The sequence below is a fragment of the Jatropha curcas genome, chromosome 1 (genome assembly GCF_041381405.1).
Source record: "Jatropha curcas cultivar XTBG-Jc1 chromosome 1, XTBG_Jcur_1.0, whole genome shotgun sequence".
NCBI lineage: Eukaryota > Viridiplantae > Streptophyta > Magnoliopsida > Malpighiales > Euphorbiaceae > Jatropha > Jatropha curcas.
Genome location: NC_143151.1, coordinates 22,357,267 through 22,363,238, shown reverse-complemented (window position 1 = coordinate 22,363,238; position 5,972 = coordinate 22,357,267). Strand labels below are relative to the sequence as shown.

The 5,972-nt window shown below is 40.4% G+C and overlaps 1 long non-coding RNA gene across 1 annotated transcript; it reads right to left on the bottom strand.

Moving 5' to 3' along the window:
• Positions 1 to 392: 392 nt before the first annotated feature.
• Positions 393 to 2,642, bottom strand: LOC149499156 (uncharacterized). The gene is made up of 3 exons (XR_016319651.1): positions 2,201 to 2,642; positions 1,405 to 1,485; positions 393 to 597 (listed from the first exon to the last, which is right to left on the bottom strand). It is a non-coding gene; the product is annotated as an uncharacterized LOC149499156 (long non-coding RNA).
• Positions 2,643 to 5,972: the final 3,330 nt, after the last annotated feature.

Sequence of the window (5,972 nt, the reverse complement as noted above, 5' to 3'; positions counted from 1 at the left end):
ACTGATCTTCTGCTTCAAAATTGGATGGAGGGGACTTAGCAAAACTCAAAGTATTTATTTTATAAACGTCAGTTACCCAAACATTTTTATAATTTACTATTATTTATGTATCTTTAGTTCTCATCCTAAGTTTCATATAGATTTCCTTCCATCCTCGTGCACGATGCGTCCACCGGCACTAAAATGGAATTCAATCCAGACTACACCTCCTTTGTTGGTTACGGCCGATCCCAACATAGGAGCTCTATATTTAATTTCCTATGTTCCGCAATTGATTCCTAAGGCCCAACTTATGCTCTGATACCAACTTTGTCACGACCCATTTCCATGGACCGGACCGGCACTAGGACCTGGGTGGGCTTAAGGCCCCCGAAGCCCGTAGTAAGCCTATATTATGCAAATCTCATTTACTATTCATAACTGTGGATACAGGCCCAATAATCTATTTCAATTATGTATCACTAGTACAGTTCATCTACAACCCACTAGAATACAATTGCGGAACTCTACCTGTACATTTACATCATCATTTATTTATCGTTTACAGTCTTCTATACTTATGTCTCAACTCCATAGGATTTTTCTTTCTTCTATTACCTGGAAAAAAAAAATAGGCAGGCAGGAGTGAGCGCCAAACTCAATGAGTAGGGTTAGATAACCCTCTCACCCCACACAATCATACAGATGCTAAAATATTTTTATTTGTTTATCGATTAAATTTATGATCATGCAGTGTCACACAAATGACAATACAACAGCAACCACAATTATTATCACCTTCATATAATCACATCACGTGGAAATTAGTCAGTGGCACCACCTGAAACCCCAACGAGCCGTCCTCACACATGGCTCGCCCTCTCATACATGTGCACCAGGGAGCCGATCCCCCATACGGCCAACTGGTCTAATCCTCACTGACCAGTCCTCTCATTGTTTTTCCATTCTCTCTTTTCTTTTCCATACCAACAGGAGGCAACCCGGTGGTCTCCATCCAATCTAGATCATCAAGTGCTCACAACAGGAGGCCACCCTGCGGGCTACAATCAAATCTAGATTATCAGGTGCGCAACAACAAGATGCCATCCTGTGGTTTTCCATACAATCCATATCATCAGGTGCACACGGGGGCGCCGATCTCCCATTTTCCCGGCCGACGGTCAACTATCACATCATATTCAGGATCCATATCACAAACCGTCCTCACAAACCCATGGTGGTCCACTTCATCCCAATTCCACACAAACAAGGCACAGTATATTCATAGCACAAGTAATCAAACAACTTTCAATATCAACAAATAGTACATCATAATATGGCAATTCAACAAAATAATGCATGCCAACATTTAGCCGTGAATGCATGAATGCAGGCGGATGATACTAGTTATCTAACACTACTCACAGTTCTTTATTGTCCTTTAAAGGACTGTCTTATAGCCACATGCTTCCAGCTTTTGTTCTCGCATTTTGGTATTCCATAAACCTTTAAAATAAACAATAAAATTATAAGTAAAAATTTTAATTTGACAGATTATATTTCTTATTCGTGTATTAGTCTTGGTTATCAGTTATTTAATTCACTTATTAATTTAAACTATATATATATATATATATATATATATATTGGATTTCCTTATTTATTTATTTATTCTAAGTTATTGCCTTTAAATAAAACGTTTAGTTAGTTGTTAAGTAATATTTTATGATAATACTAACATAAATATGAATATTAATAATGATTATAATTTTAGTCGGTATTTAATTTATTAAACTATATATAAATTCATTACTCTTGTTTATTTATTTATTTGTTTATATATTTCAGATAAGTGCCGTTAGTAAATTAATGTTCCATAATAAATTTTATTTTATTTTCTACCAAAATTTCGACAGCACCTCCCCTACAATTCAACTATCCACCAATTAACTCAGTCAATCATTTTATCAAGTTCTCATAGCCCAATCCAGCGGGCAATCAATCCAGTCAATTAGCCCGTCCTTCACATTTATCCACATCAACAATATTTTGTTAATTTTTCTTTAATTCCATAAATCATAATTTTCCAGCAATTTTATTTATTACCAGAATTTAATTTTAATTAATCACGTATATTTTTATTAACCGACGGATCAACACTAAATTAAATTAATTCAACTAATCAAACTTGCTAAATGAAATTATTAGAATTAATTTATACCCGAAATTTAGAAATTTCTGTCGCAGGTTGCTAGATCGGACTTTTACGCGTGCCGGATCGAAACTACGCGCGCTAGAAGCGGCTGGACCACCTGAGGTCGACGCATGAGGGGCTGAGTTGCAGTGGTGGCGCGATCTGGCGGCGGAGTAGCTGGCGGTGCAATGGCAGGCGCGACAGATCTGCTCCTGGTGGTCGGAGGCGCGCTGGAGCTGCAACTAAGCTGAGGCACAACTGACACGTTGAGGCGCTGCTCCTGCCGACGGTGCTCGCCTGGACAGAGGCTAAGAAGAACGGCGAGCGACAGTGAGGAGCGGCAGTGGCGCGCGATGGCTCCGCTTGAACTGGTGGAGGCGCGATCTGCTTCTGCCAGCAACGGAGTCGCAGGCGCAGGAAAGAAAAAGAAAGAAAGAAGAAAAAGAAGAAGAAGAGAGGAGGAGGAGGAGGTCGCGCGATCCAAGGGAAGGAGAAGAGAAAAGAAAAAAAAAAGAAGGCGTTTCTAGAGGGTTCTGGGCCATTCCGGTTCGATTCGAATCGGTTTGGTTCAACTCAATGATTTAGCTCTATTTTTGTTTGACTATCTGGTTTTTCTCTTGGTTTCAAGAAACTTTAAGCCAATTTACGGTTCCTGTTTATCAACAATTAATTATTTACTGAATAACCCCATTTTAGTCTCTTTAATTTGATTTATTTAATTAATTTAATTAAATTTAGGATTACTAATCGGTAAATCTAATTTTTATTATTATTTTAAGTGTTCCAATATCGATTCTAAAAAGTTTAAATTATTTTCAACTAGAAGTTCCGATAACTTGTTTTGGGCTTGAGCCCAACTCGCAATTTAGGCCCAGATTAAAATTACTCGGCACTGAAGCCCATACAGTCGCAAATTCAGATTTTTGATTTATTAAAAATTCAAAAGTTTTGAAAATAAAAATTCAGGCTATTACAATCACGCAGCTGTTCTACGAAGAACAGTCGTGTGACAGAGCTCTTGTCATTTATTCTGGAACTTAGAATAGTTGCGTCACGCAGCTGTTCTATGAAGAACAGTCGCGTGACGGAACTCTAGTTATTGTTCTGGAACTTTGGATAGTTGCGTCACGCAGCTATTCTATGAAGAACAATCGCGTGACGGAACTCCTAGCTACGTGACGGAACCATTCGTGACTTTATTAGAATCCTCAGGTGTATTGATTATTTATTCAAAGCATAACGTTAAATACAAGTATAAAAACAAAATAAAGACTGAATACACGAACAGTTGCATCACGCGGGTGGTCTAGTCCGGGTTAAGGGCTTTTGGACACGAACAGTCGCGTCACGCAGGTAGTAGCTTCGTGATGCGACTGCTCTGGTCTGCAACTACCTTTCAAATTACTCTTTTTACGTGTTCTTTTTGTCAAAAATGATTAAAATCAACTCAGAAGAGTCCAACAATGGGCAAAATTACGTCTAACCAATAACAGACCAACTAAATACTATGAAAATAAGATTTTTAAGAAATAAAAGACTAGAAATGAAAAAGAAAGGTTAAAATGGTTACCTAGCCCTCAGATTTGAGGATTGCATGCACTTGGATTAGCTTAAGGACACTGTTTCACGATCCCAGAAGTGTAGTTATCAAGTTTTTCACAAAACAAAATGTTTTCTTTTTCTTTCTTTCCTCTCTTTTTCTCTTCTTATATTTTTTATACTTTTTGATTTCAAAAACTAAATGTTTAATGGCTTGATCTCCCTCAAGTTTACTCACTTGAGTTCTTGGGGAAGGAACCCTAGCCGTTAATCGAAAAAACTTAGTTTAAAACGTTAGAGTTCTTAGAGAAAAATGAGAGAAAAGTGAAAAGTCCCGTTTTTAACATAAAATGTTGTATTTATATGGGTAGGGCAATAGAACATAGTCGTGTCACGCAGGTTATACCAGCGTAACGCAACCGTAAGCTGCATGACGCAGCTTACTTTTCGTACAGTTGCCGCGTATCCATACAAATAGTGCAGGCTGTTGCACGGGTGTGCGCCAGAGGTGTCAGCCTCGTTAGAGTTGCGTGACGCAACTAAGAGTGCCGTCACGCAGGTGATAGCTGCGTGACGCAACCCTAACGCGGGTCAGACTCCTTTGGGCCGGTTCGATTCAAATTTTGGTTCGAACACTTCTGGTTGATCGTGATACTTTATCCCTTATCCTCATATCATCATCGGGTCAGGTGGGGGCATAAAATTACGCGTCAACAGTTTGCCCCCCCACTTTATCATTAATTGTATAAACAATTAATGTTAAAGTGGTCTATTGACGCGCCTTCTATTTGGCAATCATCCCCGAAGCTCGGTTTGATCGGCTTGGAAAGATGTTGAATTAATCATCTGGACACCTTCTCAGCTAGGTTTGATCGGCTTTGTCGGCTTCCATCAAATATGTGAATGACTTCAAAGCTCGGTTTGATCGGCTTGAAGGGTTTGATTTGATCATCTGGCCACCTTATTCAGCTCGGTTTGATCGGCTTTGTCGGCTCCAGTCGGATCAGAGGAGGCATCTTCGAGGCTCGGTTTGATCAGCCTGAAAGAGGCTGATTTGATAAAAAAGTCTTCGAAGCTCGGTTTGATCGGCTTGAAGGGTTTGATTTGATCGTCTGGCCACCTTACTCAGCTCGGTTTGATCGGCATTGTCGACTCCAGTCGGATCAGAGGAGGCATCTTCGAGGCTCGGTTTGATCGGCCCGAAAGACGCTGATTTGATAAAAAAGTCTTCGAAGCTCGGTTTGATCGGCATTGTCGGCTCCAGTCGGATCAGAGGAGGCATCTTCGAGGCTCGGTTTGATCGGCCCGAAAGACGTTGATTTGATAAAAAAAGTCTTCGAAGCTCGGTTTGATCAGCTTGAAGGGTTTGATTTGATCATCTGGCCACCTTACTCAGCTCGATTTGATTGGCATTGTCGGCTCCAGTCGGATCAGAGGAGGCATCTTCGAGGCTTGGTTTGATCGGCCCGAAAGACGCTGATTTGATAAAAAAGTCTTCGAAGCTTGGTTTGATCGGCTTGAAGGGTTTGATTTGATCATCTGGCCACCTTACTCAGCTCAGTTTGATCGGCTTTGTCGGTTCCAGTCGGATCAGAGGAGGCATCTTCGAGGCTCGGTTTGATCGGCCCGAAAGACGCTGGTTTTCCCCTAGGCAACTTCGCAACTCAACATCATTGACTGGGGAAGAGAGTTCAAGCAGCTTCGCAATAGATCATCACTGTTCTGAAATTGTTCTGACTCGCTTCGCAATGCACCATCACTAATCAGTAAGACCTATCAGCTTCGAAAAACCATCACCGGTTGGCCTGCAAAATTGTTCACAAGAAGAAGAGCAATATCCGTGTACAAACAGACCTTGCGTTTTGTTAGAAAAATGTTGGAACATCACATGTTCCCATGCGTTAATTATGAAAAAGGATTCACATCAAGGCAAAAGATTGTACTTTTGCCCCCCAGTCCGGCATTCCGGCCTAGGACCAAAAATATTCACCTTTGTAGGCATTTTTTTTTATTATTGTCAAAGATTGGTTTAATCATTTTGTTAAAAAAAAAATTTAGCAAGAAATTTGTCATCTGCATTTTCAAATGTACTTTTTATGATACAGCGGCTGAAAGAAAACCTACCTGAGGGTAATCTGGGCAATTTGGTATTTCTGCCCCCTGTGCGGTGAGTGTACAAAATTGTTGAAGTGTACGAGCCACGCATCGACATCAAATTGCTGAAGTGGGCCGTCGTGGGCTTTTAGATGGGCCATACGGA